Source organism: Medicago sativa, chromosome 4 (assembly GCF_051527215.1).
Source record: "Medicago sativa cultivar Bolivia chromosome 4, Bolivia_mono, whole genome shotgun sequence".
Taxonomy (NCBI): domain Eukaryota; kingdom Viridiplantae; phylum Streptophyta; class Magnoliopsida; order Fabales; family Fabaceae; genus Medicago; species Medicago sativa.
In genome coordinates, this window is record NC_140752.1 from 95475991 (window position 1) to 95497812 (window position 21822).

Here is a 21822-nt window from a genome sequence, read left to right on the forward strand (position 1 = left end):
CATACTACATTGATAGTTTCTATACTATAGTAAAAATTTAATTCAAAGTTTAAAAACCTTCATGGATGTTACCATCATGTTTTATGTGGATTGAGCACTTATCAGTCTTCATATATTACATTTAATCTCAAAAAATTACTGCTGTATAGTAGGAGGCTGCTTTCGAAAAAACAGACTATGATATGAAATTACACATCCCATTTTTTTTGAAGCTAGTATAATTTATTTATTTGAATTAAAGAAGCAAATATGATAATATGAAATTACAGATTCTAACTTTTTACCATCTGACTATCCTATGGCATTAACTTGATCCTAGTAAATTGTATATATGTGTACATATACATATCTCTCTAATTACAGATCCCGATGATGCTCAGTGAAAAAAAAAGGATCCTGGTGAAGCTCATGATCTTTTCATACAAACTGAGCTAAACACTAGTTACAAAACTTCACAAAATTTACAAGAAAGCAAAACCGTAAAGTTTGCAGAATCAAGGCCTTCAAATGAATTGTGCATATAGTATGAAATATCTACATTTTACCACATATCAATCCGTAGACCGTTATCAAAGCCATTATAAGGGAATGATCCGTGCCAGCCGCCAAATCCAAAGTTAGAACATCATTACTCAGAGCAACACCTGATGACGACTGTTTTTGCTTTGCCTCTGCAATGATTTCTCCATCTTTGTTTACTATCCGAAAAGCAAATGATTTGGCGGTGCTAATTCTTTCTATGCATAAATTTTGGCTCCCCACTTTAATCTGGCAAGCTACTTTCCCTGTAATAATGTTATTACATCTTTTGACTTCAAACCATGGTTGCTGCTCCTGGCTTCTAAAATTAGAGTTGGTGCAGTATTTGTGTCCTTCCCAACATCCAAAAGCAAGTAATCTCTTTTTGATGGTGCACAAAAGATTGCCTTGTGGATCCATGAGATTCACTTCTCTCTTACCTTTTTTGTCATAGTTATCAACGCGATAAACGATGTTACCCTTTGAATCATAGACAGTGCATCCATTGGAGTGTAGAACAAGTGATTTCATCCACACGGTATATGTTTCCCTTCTATTAGACCTGCTGATGAGATACTGATTATGAGACTCAGAGGATGTTGTAGATTCTTGACGAGGAAAAACTTTGGCCATTGTCTGTTATGTAATTGTGAGTAATGTGATATTTGATAAGAGCTTGTAATTAATTGGAGTGTGTTAAAAGAATCGTTGAGACCATCTTATTTATATGCCTATTATAAGCCCTACAGTAACAGTAACTTGGCTGTTTCTTGGAAGCACCTTATGTCGATAATTCAGTTTAATATCATCCATCTCGATCGTGGATAAACTGAACTTTCAACAAGCTTCTTCTTCTTCTTCTTATTGTTTATTTATAAATTAATTAATATATCCTCATCATGTGCATAGCTGGAGTGTAACACTAACTGAGATCAATTTAAGGAATTTACATATCTCAAGAGGTGCTTTCCTAAAATGCACTGGCTAGAGATTTAACCTCCAACCAAATGATTAAATATACTCAAAACATCTGCCACTCACTTGTGCCACACCACATTAATTGACTACTATATTAATTTAAAGTTTAAGCCTTAGCTTAATGGATGTTACAGTCATGCTGTATGTCGATCGACCACTAATTGCTCAATTTAATCTTAACAAATTAAATTACTACTCCCTCCGTTTCAAAATGAGTGTCACTTTAACCAAAAAAATTTGTTTCAAAATGAATGTCACTTTCAGTTTCCAATGCAATAATAACTTTTTCTTTTCAATTGTACCCTCTAATTAATACTCTGCACACTACTTTCAAAATATTACTTTTAAAACTAACCAATAGTTAATAAAGTTAATTTGGTAAAATAACCATTCTATTTCTTTTAATCATTGCATTTCTTAATATGTGTGTAAACACCTAAAACGACACTCATTTTGAAACGGAGGAAGTAGTGAATAGGAGGAGTATGCTTTCATAAAAACACAAACATGAAAACTTTAAATTACGCAGTTCTTGTTCTATTGAAGCTAACATACAAAAATAAAATAAAATAATGCAATGGTTTTATTTTATTTTATTTCAGTCATTGTATATATATGAACATCAACACTCACTTTAATGAGTCGTTTTTTTGGGATGAGTCAAATGCTCAATCCAAAAGACTAATCCATTAAATAGGAGAACATCATAACTTAAATACCACATTGAACATTTTTATCTACTCGATCTAGACTCCTACATAATCTACCAAATTTTGGGGAGTGGAACAACCTCAAGTGATAAACTATTATGAACAAATTGGATTTTTAATTTCTCCTCTCTTTTATTTTTATTGCTATAAATAATTTCCTCTGTCTTTGTGACTTGTGTGTGTGTGAGAGAGTAGACTCATCAGGCATAAGTGGAATCATATCCCATTAATAGGCCATATAGATTGGTCGTGGAGTTTAGTATAAAATAAGCAGGGACCAAAGCCAACACGACTTAATAGTTCGGATGAGTTAGTTTATGTGTTTCTGACTTTTAATTGAAATTTTTATGTTAATTATTTAATTAGCTAGCACTTATGAAAACGACCTCCCTTTTTGAAAAGTAATTTGAAAAACATAGTCCTAGATAGATGTATAGATAGGATTGAAATAAAAACAACTCTCGAACGTAATAACGTAATTCATTTTCGATTACTATAAATGGTGGCTGTTGATGTCATGTTCCTAGTGCAGACAAGTGCTTGCCTTTGCTCTTGTGATCAAATAAATAAATTAAATTCATTAATGATGGGTGGCGGCAGTGCATGTCATCATAGACAAAATGGTAGCATATTTTTGTTTATTGTATTACACATCAAAATTAATCATTATCCTTTTTATGAACAAAGTGGGTGTTAGGTAAACATAACAGTAATACTATGCATTATGTGAATAAATTATCTCATGCTCATTTTTTTTATATGATAATGCTATCTACAAATTTTCATATCAATTTCTTATTTATTTTAAAGAATTATAAATTTTGATTGGATTCATCACACATTATTTGATATTTATGAAAAAAGAGACAAGTATCAAAATTAGGTAAACAGAGTTAGAATGGCGATCGGAACTGATGAAGAAGGACGATGCATTAACCAATATTGAGAAGATGTACAAGCTGGATAGTAATAATGAATTAATGCCCACAGCTTAATTTCTGATGGAACTAGTAAAACCATTCCAAAGAACAAAAGTGCTTAACTAGTTATTCTATGCTCTTTCTCACTGCAACATTCCAGTAAAGATTCCATGATAATCTGTTCATTTCATTGATTATTATATTAGGATCTAGAAAGGTCACATTATTGCAAACTAGCTATGTCCATACGTATCATGTTCACATGCCAATGTTGTTATGTTCTATAAAACACAAATGACAAAAGGAAAAAAAAAAAAAATAGTTAAGATTATACATAAGGATAGATATATAATGTTGATCATATAACATATTCTCATGTGTATTGTCATATAATTTAAGGGTGATGTCCTTATGACATTTTTAAACAATTTTCACAATTTCATGGCTAATAATATTGACCGAATGGAAATCTTTTGAAAAACGGGCCATAAAAGAATATAGAGATTGATGATTGAAGCATATTGAGACAATGAGACCCCACGCGAATGTGTTGCTCCTTCTGCCTATACAGCATTGCAGAAAACATGCATAGCACACACCATTAAGGGGGATGCCGCTTTTGTGGTATGAAAATGATTATACGCCTTGTAACAAAACCAAACAAAACAACAAATAATCAAAATATTATTGCACAACACAAATCAATAAATAATCAAACATTCTTACCCCAATGTCACAACTTCAACTTTGTAATACTTTATCACTCTATATATATGCGCTTTACATTGCACATAGCATTCACTCAAAACACTTTTTGTCGTGAATATGTTTTCAAATTTTATTATTGTTTAGCTTTTAGTGGTGATTATTCAGATGAAAGGTTGATTCGAATCATGTTGTTGAAAATAGGTTCAAGTATGATTTTTGGCTTGGTTCATTGAATTAAAGGTAGCATGATTTGAATCATTTTGCTGAAAATCGCTTTTTGATGTTTCCTGTATGGTATGATTTGAACCACAGTTAAAAGCCTGATAGGCCGATTTGAATCATGTTATTTTCGCCGTTAAAAATAGAGTCTAAAATCATATTTTAACAAATCAGAAAGTAGGAATACAAAAATGAATTAAGACTTTTGTGTTGAGAGCTATTTGGTGAGGTTCTAGGGTTGAGAAACATACCGTAAACACCTTGAAAAGTTAGGAATCATATTAGGGAAATGATTTAAGCTTTTTCTATCAAGTTCTTAAGTGAAAATCATCGAGGGTTGAGAGAGAGAAAAGGTAGAAACTAGGGTTTGTTCATATGTCTCCCGCATACATATATCCCATTTTCGGCTGAATTGCATAAACAATCTCGCTGTCATTCGTCTACTCTTTTCATTGTTTGTAAGGGTTTGACCCTTTGTAATTGATGAATGCAGTGAAATAGATGAAAAAACTTTGTATTAAATTCAATGAAAAACACAATACAAGAGAAATTGATTGAATACAATGTAAATTGACAACTTAAGAAATTAGTAAGAAGATAGAAGAAGACTTAGTCCAAAGACTTAAGCCATTACTCTCAAAGAGAGTACCAAGAGAAGAAAGAGACTTTTCTTCAATTTTCTTCATGCCTTTGCTTCAAATCATTGGTCCCTTTTATAGAAGGTTAAGAGAATATCTTCTTGTTAGTTTTGTTCCCTTAATTATTGGATCAAGTGACACATGTCCCATGTACTATTTTGGATCATAACATATTGTCTTAGATTGATTGTTTGGATTATCTCCGCGAATAGGTTTTAATTTTTTTGGGTCAAGTAGCCTAGTGGCTAGATTCACATACATTATGTGTGGAGAAGTGGGGAATCCGGGGTTCGAACCCCGACCCCTGCATAAATTATCTCTGGTAGCTACCAACTGAGCTACACTTACGGGACCGCAAATATGATTTTTATTTACACAATGTAAATCAGGAAAGTCACACATGGACTAAGTTAGAAAACAGATTCTTTTCAAATAAAATTTCGTTTTATTTTATTTCCAATTCCAATCATTCATGATTAAAATCATGATCAAGAATTGACAATGTTATCTACCGGTCTCTCTCCCTCCCTCATCTAGTAATTTTCTAGATACTAGTATCCAATTCCTATGGGCATCCAATTTCTCAAAGCCTAGTATCTTCGCTACGTGACAACAAAAATATGCACTTAAATGTTTGGATTCATGGTGAGAATGATAGAATCGTATCGAATCATGACGAATTTGACTGAACTGCACTTTGGAGCACAGTGACAATATAATTTTACTAAACTCACCGTGAATCCATACATACCTTTAAAGTTACAAAGCCCTTCTTCATAAAAGAGAAATCTGGAAACTCAAATTCTTATTTCCTTGTAACAATATTAAGAAACCATAGAAACCAGGAAACTCAAAGTTTAACGCAAACCAAAGATCAAATATATAATTAATTCTATCTTTTTTCTTTGTATACACAATATATATGTGTACTTGTACATATCTCTCTAATTACAGTTCTTGATGATGCTCAGTGGAAAAAAAAAAAAGATCCTGATGAAGCTCATGATCTTTTTATACAAACTGAGCTAAACACTAGTTGCAAAACTTTACAAGACATCAGATGATGAAAAAGTGTACAAAAGTGAAAAGTTTGCCCGACCAGGGCCTTAAAATGAATTGAATTGTGCATAAAAATCTCTTAGTACAGAATATCTACATCAAGCCGCATATCAATCCATAGACCGTTATCAAAGCCATAATAAGGGAATGATCCGCGCTGGTGGCCAAATCCAACGTTAGAACATCGTTACTCAGAACAACCCCTGAGGATGACTGTTTTTGCTTTGCCTCCGCAATGATTTCTCCATCTTTGTTGACAATCCTAAAAGCAATTGCTGCTGCCTTGCCAGTGCTTATTCTTTCTATGCACAAATTTTGGGACCCCACTTTAATCTGGCAAGCTATTTTCCCTGAAATAACCTTGTGACATCTTTTAACTTGAAACCATGATTGTTCCTTTTGGCTTCTAAAATTAGAATTGTTGTGATATTTGTGGCCTTCCCAACATCCAAAAGCTAGTAATCTCTTTTTGATAGTGCAGAGAACATTGCCTTGTAGATCCATGAGATTCACTTCTCTTCCACCTTTCTTGTCATAGTTATCAACTCGATAAACGATGTTACCATTTGAATCATAGACAGTGCAACCATTGGAGTGTAGAACAAGTGATTTCATCCATACAGTATATCTTTCTCTTTTATTAGACCTGCTGATGAGACACTCAGAGGATGTGGATTCTTGATGTGGATGAACTTTGGCCATTTTTTGTTACTATTGTGAATTTGTGATTGTGATGATATTCAAGAGGATTGAGGTTCTAATTAATTGGTGTATGTTTTGATTTTTGAAAGAAGTGTGGTGACGAGGAGCTTATTTATATGCCTAATGTTCCTATTATTGGCCCTACTAACTTGGCTGTTTCTTAGAAGTACCTTTTCGAAATGATAATTCAGTTCAATATACTCGTGGAAAAAGTGATTCAAATTAGTTAATTAGTGACTGAGTGGCGAAGTTCAAACCCTCTAAAAAAATAATTATTTGAGATCATCCTTCAAAAAAAAAATAGTTGAGATCAGTTGCTCTAAAAAAAAATTAATTGAGATTGAATCTACCACCAAATGGTTAAAAGACTCTATCTATCTATAACCACTTATACCATACCACGTTGATAGTATCTTCTTTGAGTTACTAACTTACTATACTGTAAGTATTACTCCTGTACTTTAATTTGAAGTTTCTTCTTATAGCTAGTTATAGTATTAAAATAATTTAATTTAAATTCAAAAACCCTAATGGCTTTGGCGCTTTGCCTATGTTTGGTAATTCGATAGGTGTGCCAAAATCATGGTTACACACTGTGATTATGGCTTACTCACCGTGATGCCAAACATGACCCTATATGGATCGAGCATTAACTGCGAGCGGATGGATTTTTCATGTTTAAGGCTATTTGCCACTGTCTTGTCTGCGAGGCGGACATGAGCAGGTGCCACGAGACAGGTAAAAATGGGGCATTGAGAATTCAATGTATCATTTTCTTTTCTTGAGGTGAGTAAAAGATAAAAAAAAAAAAATATATGCTACGAAATTCCTGGAAGTGAAATTAACTCAAGGGGCAAACTATTATGGGACAATAATAGATTTTTAATATCCTTTGTCTTTGTGTGTGCGGTGTACGTGTGTGTGACTGTTTGTGTGTGTGTGAGAGAGAGAAAGAGAGTAGACTTGGGAGGCATAAGTGGAATGTGAAATCATATCCCATTGAAGCACGTTTTAGGCAAATAGAATATTAGGCATGGAAACAACACCAAAGAGTTTATAAATATACTATATAAGCATGGGGCAGAGCCAACGCGGCTCAATTATTCGGATGAGTTTGTTTATTTATTTATGTGTTTCTGACTTCAAATTTTTATATGAATTGTTTAACAAGCACTAAATTTGAAAAACAACCTTCCTTTTGTGCATTAGTTTGAAAAGTTATTTGAAAAACAAAGTCATAGATAGATAGGATTGAAAACTAAAAGCAACTTTCGAATTCCACGTATAGTTCATTTCCAATTACTCTAAATGGTGGCTGTTCTGTTGATGTCATTATAGTGCAGACAAGTGCTTGCCTTTGCTCTTGTGTTGTTTTCTGTTAAAATAAATGAATTAATTATCGATCGATGGTGGAAGTGTATGACATGAACTGAATTGGTAGCATATTCTTATTTATTGTGGTACACAGAATAATTAATCATTATCCTGTTTGGGAACAAAGTGGGTGTTAGGTAAAGATAATACTAATACTATGCCTAATGTGACATAAATCATCTCATGCTCCACATTTATTATGAAAAGGCTATCTGAACATTTTTATATCAATTTTTTATTTTATTTTAAATAATTTATAAATTTTGAATGGATTCATCACATATTTGATATTTATGAAAAAAATATCAATATTAGGTAAACTCTTGCACATATTTTTCAGGGTTAAAAGGACGCACTTAAAGCTCAATTAATATTCTGTTAATGATGATGAATTAAGAAAAACTAGGAAAGCAAATTTTGCATCCAACTGAAGAAGAAGAACAACAATGTATTTTCCTTAAAAAAGAAAAGAACAACAATGTATTTAACCAATACTGATCAGTTGTACAACAAGCTGGATAGTAATAGCGAATATACAAAGCTTAAAACCATTCCAAAGAACAAAGAAAGTGTACTAATTAGTAAAATCTCGTGATAATCTGTTTTTCTTGTTATATAGTATTCTTTTATTGTGCTCTTAAAAAAAAGTATGGTTTTATTTTTCTTAGGAAAAAAATAAAAGAATATTTAAAAAAAAAAAATACTATATGGACAAACACATGTTTATACTTTATACATGCATTGACTATATTGGAATATAGAAAGGTCACATTATTGCTAACTCCTATGACTATAATCTATACACATATCATGTTCACATGCCAATGTTGCTGTGTTCTATAAAAAACAAACGACAAAATGGAAAAAGAGTTAAGATTATATGTGAGGACATAAAATTTTGATCATATGATAAATTCTCACGTCTATGATCATATAATTTTATGGCGAATATTGACTCTGGAAGAAATATTTTTTAAACATAATAATGGATTATAAAGGAATATTGAGATTGATGATTGAAGCATATCTGGGACCCCACGCGAATGCTTTGCTCCTCCTGTCCCGGATACACAACATTGTAGAACAAATGCATATAGCACGTTAATAAGGGAATATAGTTTTTGTGGTATGAAAAGAATTGCACAACCTGTCACAAAACCAAACAAAACAACAACTAATCAAATATTCATACACAACACAGCAACAGATCAAGGATTCTTACCCGAATGTCACAACTTCAACTTTGTAATACTATGTGTTATAACGTTCACTTAAAAGACTTTTTGTGGTGAAAATGTATTAAAATTATTTGTATAGTTTAGCTTCTGGAGGTGGTTATTTGAAAATAGGTTCAAGTGTGATTTCTGGTTTGGTTGATTCGAATCAAGGGTAGCCTGATTTGAATCATTTTGCTGAAATTCCTCTATTAAAAGCCTGATAGGCCGATTTGAATCATGCACTTTTTTGTCTCTAAAAAAAACATTCCCAAAAGTGTTGCATCAAAAAAGTATTTTTTTTTTGCAAAACGTTGAAATTTGAGTTGGCCCTCAATAGGACTCATCCATAAAACAACAAAAGTGGAGCTGAGGCCTAATACAAATTCACTTAAATGAGGACCAAGAAATAAATATGAGACTTTATATGTGGCCTGGCCTAATAAAGGGGATTTTTCAATTTAAGGTTTTTTCAACGGCTCTAATTTTGGTTGCCATTGTTATTTCTTCCAATTTGTCTTGTTGAATTCGTAACACTTTTAAAACCAAATTCAAAAATAAAACCTATAAAACCATTATTAACAAATGGCAGAATGAAAAAAGAAAAGAAAAAGCAAGATGCAACAATCTTAATCGACAGATACTTCTGGTCACACAAGCTAACTATCCAACATGACAAACATGTTAGAACAAAGTTGATCAGGCACTACATCACTTAATTAGTCTCTATTTATAAAATGTAGATCAGGAAAGTCCCACATGAACCAAGTTAGAAAAATATAACGGTTACATCATTAACTAACTCACAATAACATAATTAACTAACTCTAAACACCTCTTTAATTCTGTTACTACAACACCTAATTTGCTCCCGAGGAAACTCAAATTCTTTCAAATAAAAATTCTTCTTATTTTGTTTCCAATTACTATCATATTCATGATTACAAACATGATTAAGAGTTGAGAATGTTCTCTAGTTACAAAGCCCTTATGAAAGAGATGTGCATCCAATCGGGAAATTCACATTCTTATTTCCTTCAAATATATCTCCTTGTAACAATCTTAACAAACCGTTCAACCAGGAAACTCAAATTTTAATGCAAACCAAAGATAAAAAATACAATTAATTCTATATTTTTTTCTTTGTATACAATATATATATGTTTACACATACTTACCTCTCTAATTTACAGATCTTTGATGAAGCTCATAATCTTTTTGTACAGACTGAGCTAAACACTACTTACAAAACTATACAAAATTTACAAGACATCAAACGATGGAAAAAGTGTACAAACGCGAAAAGTTTGCTGAATCAGAGCCTTCAAATGAATCGTACATCATATGAAATATCTACATTTTTCCGCATATCAATCCGTAGACCGTTACCAAAGCCATTACAAGGGAATGATCCGTGCCTGCGGCCAAATCCAACGTTAGAACATCATTACTCAGAGCAACCCCTGATGACGTCTGTTTTCGCTTTGCCTCTGCAATGATTTCTCCATTTTTGTTTACTATCCGAAAAGCAAATGATTTGCCGGTACTGATTCTTTCTATGCATAAATTTTGGCTCCCCACTTTAATCTGGCAAGCTACTTTCCTTGTAATAATGTTATTACATCTTTTAACTTCAAACCATGGTTGCTGCTCCTGGCTTCGAAAATTAGAATTGTTGCAATATTTGTGTCCTTCCCAACATCCAAAAGCGAGTAATGTCTTTTTGATGGTGCAGAGAAGATTGCCTTGTAGATCCATGAGATTCACTTCTCTTCTACCTTTTTCGTCATAGTTATCAACGCGATAAACAATGTTACCGTTTGAATCATAGACAGTGCATCCATTGGAGTTAAGAACAAGTGATTTCATCCATACAGTAAACGTTTCTCTTTTATTAGACCTGCTGATATGACACTGATCATTAGACACAGAGCATGTTGTGGATTCTTGATGTGGATAAACTTTGGCCATACTTACTATGTTACTATTGTGGTTTTGTGATATTCAAGATGATCAAGCTTTCTAATTAATCGGTGTATGTTTAGATTTTTGAAAGAAGAGTGGTGATGAGGAGCTTATTTATATGCCTAATGTTCCTATCATAGTCACATAATTCGTCACCCCATTAGAGAACCGCGAATTGGTTCGCGCGAACCGGTTCGCGGTACTTTTGCGAACCGGGTTCGTCTAAATTCGTGTAGCATTCGCAGAAGACAACGAACCGGTGAAATAGAAGATGAAGCGTGAAAAAATGTTGCGATTTGCCCTTTTCCAGTTACGAATTTCAAAATTGTGACATAAAAAAGGTATAAACGAAGCAATTTGTTGTATGAATAATTTAGGGGAGAAGAAGAAAGGAGATAATGAAAACAGGGGAGAAGAAGAAGATGGAGACATTGAAGGTTAGAGAGAGAGACAGACCCGTTGATTTTTTTTTAGAGCTTTTTCTATCTATTATTCTTTCTTGGTAATCGGAAAAATAAGTTTGGTTTGTATAAAAATTCGACCATTAGTAATTACACTTTTTGATAAACCATGCATAGGTAACTGAAACAAACAGTAATTAAATTACTTTGGAAATAGCTGTTAACAATAGTAGGAGTACATTCCTTCAAGTAGGAATACATTTTATTCTAGAAAAATACATTTTTTTATTAAAAGATACATTTGTCAAAGAAAAAAAAACTAGGGTAATTATGCAAGGCTCGGATTTTGAATGAATGTGGTGATATTAATATTACTTCTTTCACAAAAAAAGTGATGATATCAATATTTCTACTCATATATTTTAACTAAATAATTTATTTTATTCACAACGTACCGAATAATATATTAAAACGTACCGCGAACCCAAATAACGTACCGACTCTGTATACCCCCTTCGAACCCAATTCTTTAAAAGTTGCGTACCGCGTACCCGAACCCGTGCCACGTACCGAAGCGAACTACGAACTTGGTGACTATGGTTCCTATTATAGGCCCTACTAACTTGGCTGTTTCTTGGAAGCAACTTTTTGGAGATAATATACATGATAGAACTCGTGGAAAAAGTGCTTTGAATAGTTAATCAGCAACTGAATTAAAAAAAGAGCGACGAGGCCGGAGTTTTCAACCTATTTCTTATTGAAATTTTGACAAGAATTATCCTAAAAAAAACTATTAATTAATTGAGATAAATTGAAGGAGTTTATTTATATCAACATGTATTTTTCAAACTCAGTTACTAGATATTCAATCTACAATTCTTAAAAAAAAAAAAAAAAAAAAAAATTCAATCTACAAGTGATTAAGAGACACTAATATCTACCACTTGTATCATACCACGTCGATAGATTCTTTTGGTAACTTAATTTAAAGTTGAAAAGCCTTGTTTAATTTAAAGTTTCTTGTGATAGTGACTGTACTATAACAATCAAATTTGAAGTTTAAAAACCCTAATGGATGTTACTGTCATGCTTTATGTGGATCGAGCACTATCCGTCTTCATATAAAATTTTATCTTAAAAACAAATTACATGCTTTCATTTGTGTTTTTTTTAATCAGCCTCTTTTTTTTTTCTTGTCAAAAAGGAGACTGATTAAAAAAAACACAAATGAAAGCATGTAATTATAGTTGTATAGTAATTTGTTTATTTAAATTAAAGAAGATGGTTAATGGTTCTCGTGAGTTTAACTCAGCTGATAGAGGGACATTGTATAATATATATAGGGCTGACGTTCGAACTCCAAACACCTCATTTATTTATTTTTAAAAAGTGGTTTTTAAGCTACTAAGTTATTTGAAAAAAAAAAACTAGCTAATGCAAATATACTTTTCGGTTTACTCAACCATAGTATATACCGGTTCCTTTCTTAATTAGTTGAAAAATTTATAATATTTATTTTTTAAACGAATATCTCTAATATAAAAGAATAAATATAATAATTAAACCGTACTTCCGGTCTCAATTAGAAACAATTTTTTTTACTTTTATTCAACAAATAATGTATAAGTTCTATAAAATAAGAGAAATGATATTTGTCCAACCATTTTATGACCACTTTTGTGACAGTTTTATCTCTAATACTCACATTATGTTTTTACTTTCTCTCTTTATTGTTTTGTTTTTTGTGTAAATATCTCATTTTATTTGTAAATCAATGATTGTCTAATAAGTTGTCATTAAAATGTTTGTTCAAATAACACAACTCTGTATTAAATGAACTTAAAAAATAAAATGTTGCTTATAATTAAGACCGGAAAACATCTATTTTTTTGAAAAACATATTTTTCTAAATAATTTTTCATTTTAAAATTCTAGATATATTCACTCATTAACATTTGTCATCGCACAAAAAAAAGAAGTTAAAGAGAGTCGTTGGAAATCTAATGTGTCATTTTCTTGAGATGAGTCAAAAACAGAAAGAGTAAACTACCAAATTCTGGGAAGTGGAATTAGCTCAAGGGACAAACTATTATGGGACAAAAATAGATTTTTAATATCCCTTGTCTTTGTGTGTGTACGTGTGTATGCATGAGAGAGAAAGAGGGTAGACTTGGAATGGAAGGCATAAGTGGAATGATATGATTCATATCCCATTAAAGCACGTTTTAGGCAATACATTGGTCGTGAAACGTCCCACAGATTATAAAAATATTAGATTAGCATAGCCAACGCAGCTCAATTGTTTGGATGAGCTAGTTTATGTGTTTTTGACTTACTTCAATTTTTTATATCAATTATTAATTATATTAATTATTTAACAAGCACTATAATGAAAACGACCTTCCATTTTGTGGGATTAGCTTAAAAGTAATTTTGTAGAACCAAGTCATAGATAGATAGATGGATAGGATTGAAAACTAAAAACAACTTTAGAATTTGCTAACTTAGTTCATTTCCAATATTACTATAATAATATAATGGTGGCCGTTGATGTCATTGTAGTGCAGACAAGTGCTTACCTTTGCTAGTCATAGTCATGTATAGTTATCTGTTAAAATAATGAATTACTTAATGATTAGTAGTGGCAGTAGATATCATGGACATAAAATGGTAACATGTTCTTGTTTATTTATTTATACACATCATAATTTAAATCATTATCCTTTTTGGGAACAAAGTGGCCGTGTTAGGTAAAGAGGACTATGCATGCATTATGTCCAAGTTCAATTTTTATTCTGACAAGGTTATCTGAAAAAATTTACGTCAAATTTTTAAAGAATATATAAATTTTGATTGGATTCATCACACAAAAACAAGTATTAAAATTGGTAAACTCTTGCATTCAGAGTTAGAAGCACTAAAACTCTTACATTTGTAAGAGGTACAAGGATAGTAAAGGACGCACATGTACAACCTACTTTCTGAATTCTGATGATGGAACTAAAATCATTCCAAAGAACAAAAAAAGTGCTTCAAAAGTTCTCTGCTCTGCTCTCTCACACTACAATGTTCCTGTAAGATCTGGTGATAATCTGTTTTCTTTGTCCAATATTCTTTGTTCTTCTTAACTTCTCAGCAGTATTATTTTTCCAAGCTTTTGAGGGGTTACACTTACACTTACATAATAAGATTATAATTTAAGGATGATAATTGTGGACTTTAATCCAGATCTCAAGAAAATATTAAATGAATGGAATAATAATACAATCTTGAGCTAACAAACTTATATGACAGTTGATGGTCCTTTATATTGGGGAGTTCTGAATCATTGTTTTCTAATCTGCTCCCTTTATGAAACATCTTTCACATTACTTGATTGTTACTTAGTTTTTATCTAATGAGTACTTACAGAGTTAGAAAGATAGAAACCTTGCCCAAACATTATCCTTTGGCTTTGATAGTTTTTTAATCAAAATTCTAATCACTATTTAGATTACACATGCATGTTGTGTCTCATGCATTTCTATTTGTTTGTCATGTATGTTATGATTTTCACATTTATGTTTATATTTATATTTTACGAAACTAACACATTCACATATATAATAAAGATATTAAAAGATATAATTTCATCAATGATGATAAAAAGTAACAGCAACAATCATCCAAATCTCAATTTATCTATTTTCCATTCGTTCTTAATTACTCACAACTCGTTCTTGATATAAATTGGCAGAGAAACTTTATGGAAAAGATAGAGTCATAAAACCCTTAAGTTAACATTCATCAATAATTTCCATCAAGTTACCAAAATAAATAGAAACATATTTACTAAGTAGAAAGTATCTCAAATCGAGATTTTCACCCCTGAAATGAAAAGAGGGGAGGTGGGCGATGAAATTGGGGAAAATGGTGGCCTATAAGGTCACGCGTGGCACTCATGTGCCGGAAATCCTGTTGCGAGTGGCCGTCATGAAAAGAGAGGGAGATTTTGAGTGTGTAGAGGTGTTTTGCGAAGATTTTTACGGTGTTCAATTCAATTTTGCGTATAGTTCTGGTGGTTTTTTCGGTGAAGGTCAACGTGCGATTGAAAACAAGGATCTTGTTCAAATAGTGTTTGATGAAAAAACAGGACAAAAAAATATGCTATGTGGAGTAGAACGAAAATGGCCAGAAAAGAAAGAAATAATACAACCAATGCTGTAAAAAAAGAGCACAATGGAGGTGGAAAGAAACAAAGAAAATGAATAAAGTTTATGTGGAAGCGAAACATCAAAAATCGAAGGCTCGTAATACCATATAAAAAAATTATTTCAATATATTTCAAAGTTGTATTTAAAATATCAGAATTAACTTGTATACTTGGAGATAAATTTAATCTTATTAAGATTGTTTAATTTAACAAGCCTCATGCTAATAATGTAAAATAACTACAAATGCTACTATTTACTTACATTCCAACATTTACGACATATAGAATCTCTTGAATCTTTGTTGAGAGGAATTTTCTATTGAATATTGAAACTAGAAAAAACACATATCAAAGATGAAATATACGATAATTAAATTCCAGTATCTTTTTTCCTTCTAAACAGCATTTTCCTATTTATATATGTGTAGATATACATATCTCCGTAATTATAGATCACACGAAGATGCTTCAGCAAAAACCAAAAAAACAGATCCTGATTATGTTCATGATCTTTCTATACAAAGTGAGTCAAACACTAAATACAAAAATGATAGAAATTTACAAGACAGTATAAGTAACGGAATTAGGCCTCCAAATGAATTGATTCGTGCTTAATATTCGTCATATATGAAATTAATATCTACATTAAGCCACATATCAAACCGTAGACCGTTACGTACCAAAGCCATTATAAAGGAATGATCTGTGCCAGTCGCCAAATCCAAAGTTAGAACATCGTTACTCAGAACAACCCCGGATGAAGATTGTTTTTGCTTTGCCTCTGCAATGATTTGTCCATCTTTGTTTACTATCCGAAAAGCAAATGATTTTCCTATACTGATTCTTTCTATATCTGGCAAGCTATTTTCCCTGTAATAATCTTATGACATCTTTTGACTTGAAACCATGGTTGTTCCTTTTGGCTTCTAAAATTAGAATTGTTGCAATATTTGTGGCCTTCCCAACATCCAAAAGCTAGTAATTTCTTTTTGATGGTGCACAGAAGATTGCCTTGTAGATCCATGAGATTCACTTCTCTTTTTAACCGAATTAAAAAAAAAATATAAACTGACGTGGTTCGATTCAAAAGAGTCTTGCCATATGTCGCGAGACTCCTATCATGAAATTTTCTGACCACTTACGTGTTTAATTTCTAAAAGAAAGAGAGAAACATACAGTTTCGAATTCCATGGAAAACATGGGTGGTCATGGTTTTACTAGTCAACAGGAATTAGTAGTGAGATATTCGCTATCAAGGTAGTCGCAATATTAAGCATTTTCGAATTCAAAAACCAGCTTATACAAATTGGTTATTTTTGGTAAAAGAGACTATTCTCACGCATGCGACTATAGAGGCTAACTAAAAATAACTTAAGGAGTTGACCTTCGTCAACACATGGTTTTTTTCCATATGTATGAGTTAGAAATTAAACCTCCCATAAAAATGGTTAAGGTATATACTAAAACGTCTACGATTTGTACCGCACCATGTTGATAACTTCTTGTAGTTTTTAGTTTATTATAATATTTTAGAGTTTAAAGCCATGGACGTAACAGTCATGCTTTAGATGGATTGAGCACCAATTTGTCTTCGTATATCATTAAATTACCATTCATTTATAGTAGGAGGCTGCTTTCATAAAAAACACATGAACAGATGGAATTTAGCCATCCTATTTCTATTGAAGCTAGTATAATTAATATTGCAACTATTTTCCATGTCACTCATATACCAATTCCTTTCATAATTGGTTAAATAAATATCTTCAATAATAAAGAATAAAAGAATAACAATATAAAATTAGTTTTTCTTTATAAGAATATGATTTTTTAATTAATTTTTCATTTTAAAATTGTTAACGTAATCATACATTAACATTTGTGTTAATAAAGATATGATTCATAGTTCTGAAGTACTACCTCCGTCCCTAATTATAAGACCCTTTTGAGAATTTTTCTTGTCCCTTTTTATAAGACCCTTTTGCTATTTCCAACTACATTAATTATTTCTTTACATACATGCCCCTATTTATTATACATCTTTTTCTTCAATCAACAATAAATAACATGTTGAAAATATAAACCAACCCTCTCTCTTAAAGGATAAAATTGTAAAATCAATAGCAATTACAAACATATTTAATACAAATATCCAATATCTTAATTCCCGTTATTTTTTCAAAAGGGTCCTATAATTAGGGACGGAGGTAGTATAACTCATTGATAGTTACAAGGACAATTTTATGTAGAGGTTGGGGTTTGAACCCTGAACTCTCCATCTCTACATTTAAAATGCGTGAACCTCAACCACTTGATTATTTGACAATATTTCTATTAGCAGCTTTTTAATTTGCATCTTTAAGGACATAAGTTAACAGTTTCCTAAACAGACTAAAACTAACACGACTTAGTTATGTTCGGATGTATTAGTTAAGAGTTCAAATTCTATGGTGTAAGGATAGTTAAGAACTGTTACAAGTCGGGTGTAAGAGCATGAATTTCAATTTGTTTAGTTTATGAGTTTTTTGACTTTGAATTTGAAATTCTTATATTAGCTATTATTTAACATGCAATTATGAAAACGACTTTTCGATTTCCTTTTTGTGGCATTCGCTTTCTTTAGCTGAAAAGTAATTTGAAGAACAAACTTTTGAATTACTCCATTCGGTCCTATTTACAAGAGACAATTAATTTTTTAGATACATTAAATAATTTATGTATTTGGTTTAGATTCTTGACTAGATACATAAATTATTCAATGTATCTAAAAAGTCAACTTTCTCTTGTAAATAGGACCGGAGGGAGTACTAATTTATCGCACTTCATTTCCAATTACTATAATGGTGTCTCTTGATGTCATTATACTGCAGACAAGTGCTGGCCTTTGCTCTTGTGTTGTTATCTGTTAAAATAAATGAATTAATTAATTAATCTCGGTGCGGAAGTTGATGTCATGAACATAAAATGTAGAATATTCTTTTTAGTTGTATTTTATTTTATTTTTTTGAAAGATTTTAGTTGTATTTTATTGTATACACAGCATAATTAGCCAGTATCCTTTTTCGGAACAAGGTGGGTGTTAGGTAAACATAGTATGCATTATGTGAATAAAATATACCATGCTCAAATTCTTGTTCTTGTTTTAAGGAAGTTATAAATTTTAATTTGATTTACTCGTAAACTCGAGTTTACAACGCTCATACACACTGCGGACTATTTACGCTAGACTAAAATTGCATTGAATAAATTTTGATTGAATTCATCAAACATTTGATATTTATGAAAAACTAGAAAGTATCCAAATTTGGTAAACTCTTTGCATTGATTGTTAGATGCACTGAAAGCTCATTAATGATGATGAGATTGAGAAAGAAGAAGAAGGATGGTCCATTAAGCTCATCCAAATAAAAAACTCTCTCTCTCTCTCTCTCTCTCTCTCTCTCTCTCTCTCTCTCTCTCTCTCTCTCTCTCTCTCTCTCTCTCTCTCTCTCTCTCTCTCTCTCTCTCTCTCTCTCTCTCTCTCTCTCTCTCTCTCTCTCTCTCTCTCTCTCTCTCTCTCCTCTCCTCTCTCTCTCTCTCTCTCTCTCTCTCTCTCTCTCTCTCTCTCTCTCTCTCTCTCTCTCTCTCTCTCTCTCTCTCTCTCTGGCTTACATTCCTCTTTGATCGGTGACAAACATCTAATCACCTATTTTGATATAAGATTATACGGTGACAGTGCCGCAAGTGTACGGCTATGTCGGTTTTAGTATAAAAAGTATCATATCCACAGAGACCAATTTAACAAGTACCGCTTCTTGTTGTTTCTATGTTTATCTAAGGCGAAACCAAATAGTTTGGTATTGCACGGAAAATAAAAATGGATTTTAATTAATTAATTAAAGGTAGAGACCAAAACGACAGTTTCCGACGACTTTCGTCACTCACGTAACTTTGCGCTAATTAAATAGTAACGAGAAAGATAAAACTTTTGTAGAAAGTATTGAACAAGAGACACTGTTTGCTTTCGCAATACGTTGTCGGAATTTTTAGACGCGTAACTCCCTACTTTCGTAGTGTATAATTACAAGCTTAAAAATTCCCTTTTCTTAATTCAATAAATTCTTAATTAAAAGAAAAGAAGTGCTTTCGCTTTAACCTTTTCAATTAAAAATATGAATTTTCTAAGTCGGATATCGTTTTCGCTCTTTCGACGCGTAAACGATGTCTCTGTGTCTCTACTTTCGTAGTAGACTTTTTAAAGTGCAAAACAGAATTTTCAAAACAAATATTTAGATCCTCGTTAAAATAAAAAGGCGCGCATATTACATGAGTTCCGTCGGTACGACGGAACCTTCGTTTTGGACTCAATTTATCTACTCACACATATTAAAATAATACTCTAAATTTATCTTCGATGAATTCATACTAAAGAAAATAAATAAAAGGAACCGAACCTGTATAAAAGCTGGATACGTTAAAGGAAAAGAATAGTTACGGCAAGCATCAAATGAAATGATGATAAAACAAGAATAGCATCAGCCAGGCAAGCACAGCATTGGTTAATTGAACACAATCAGCAACTAGCAGCAAGCAAATAGTAATTGAAATGTAAACTGAGTGACGCAGCCACAAGTAAATGAATTGGAATCAAAGTATATATGTCACAGCAATATGATGGGAATCCAAATATATAAGTAGCGATGGAATTAAATAGACGTGGCAATGGAATTATGAATAGTGATTGAAATTGGAATAGTATTTGAAATCAAATGAGTGCATAGGGCTGAATGAAAATTGCAGAGAAATAAAGGTTCGTCAAAAATAATATTGTGTTGTCGCTGGGGTTTTAAAGAAATAACAAAATAAAGCTGAAACTTAAAAACTAGGGTTCTGAAAATTGCGGTAGCTAAAGATATCACAACTGAGTGTCTCATGTGCTTTTAAAGTGTAATTCTTGAGCAGAAAAATTGTCAAAGGTCGTTGGGCTTGTGACACATGATTTCTTTCTTTTTCCTCCTTTTTCTTCACTTCTGCTTTTTACACCTTATGTTCCTAAAACACATTAAAGTACTAGCCAAAAGACATACAAAACACAATAAACGACCCTAAAATAAATAAAAATTAAACTATCTAGACAATGTATTTTGCGTGTTATCATACGGTGAGGATGATAATGGTGGATTTTGATACAAAGGTGACAACCAACGATTAAATAGTCCAAACAACAATATTCAATCTAGAATCAGGGTCGACCCGATTAAATTGGAGGCCATGTTTTAATAATAAAAATGGGCCCCTAGTAAACAATGCAATTGCGGTTCAAAATTCATCATCTAATTTAGATCGTAAATAACATAATAATTAGGCATTTTTGTAACTAATCATATATAAAAAATTGGGCTCCAAATAATATGAAATTTATCTATTTTTCACATACTTGGTTGATATGATTGTTTATTTGGTCGTTTTGCTTTCATTAATCAATTTTAGTTCAATGTTTGCAGTTCAAACCTCACTATTTTTTTATATTTTTTATTTTAAGAATGAAGGAGCTAGGACTTGAACTGTCATACATTAAAACTCATGAAGGTACACAATCCGCTGCACCAAACTTGAAATCCTGTGAAACATGTCATGCGTGTTGCTATTAAAACTCAAAATTTGGGCCCCTGTAAATGTGAGGTCCGACACCGTAGAGCTGGTTGCACACCCTCTGAGTCGGGGTTGTCTAGAACAAATATAGAAACTTTGTGTATGACAAATTCACAATCAAACCAAAGAACATAAATTGTTGAGCATTAAAATATTATCATATTTTTTAATGGCAAAATCTTACTATGATATATCTAGAGAAGGGAGAAAAACATGTAAAAGAGGGTTTTCAACACAACTTCACGCGTGCGATGCACGTTTAATGTGAGACGTATTTCCCGACCATCTGGATTGGTGGAAATCATGTGTGAGATGCATACACCGAGATTTGAAGCTCAATTAAAGTTGTTTATGAGGAATCTCATGAAATCAAAGGAGAAAACTTTTATGAAACTTAGATGCTAAGAGTCGAGGATCTTTGGGTGGAATTCAAAGGGTTAGAAATATGTGAATCTTGAAAAACCAGAAGAGAAGACTCTTGAAAAATGACTACTCCCTCCGTTTCAAAATGAGTGTCGCTTTAGCCAAAAAAATTTGTTTCAAAATGAGTGTCGCTTTCAGTTTCCAATGCAATAATAACTTTTTCTTTTCA

General features: G+C 32.0%; 3 pseudogenes across 1 annotated transcript; all 3 read right to left on the reverse strand.

Moving 5' to 3' along the window:
- Positions 1–397: 397 nt before the first annotated feature.
- LOC146934134 (protein LURP-one-related 4 pseudogene) lies at positions 398–1294 on the reverse strand (annotated as a pseudogene).
- Positions 1295–5548: 4254 nt separating this feature from the next.
- LOC146934136 (protein LURP-one-related 4 pseudogene) lies at positions 5549–6453 on the reverse strand (annotated as a pseudogene).
- Positions 5549–11107, reverse strand: LOC146934135 (protein LURP-one-related 4 pseudogene; annotated as a pseudogene). The gene has a single exon (XR_015007667.1). The product of XR_015007667.1 is annotated as a protein LURP-one-related 4 pseudogene (transcript).
- Between the last annotated feature and the right edge of the window lie 10715 nt (positions 11108–21822).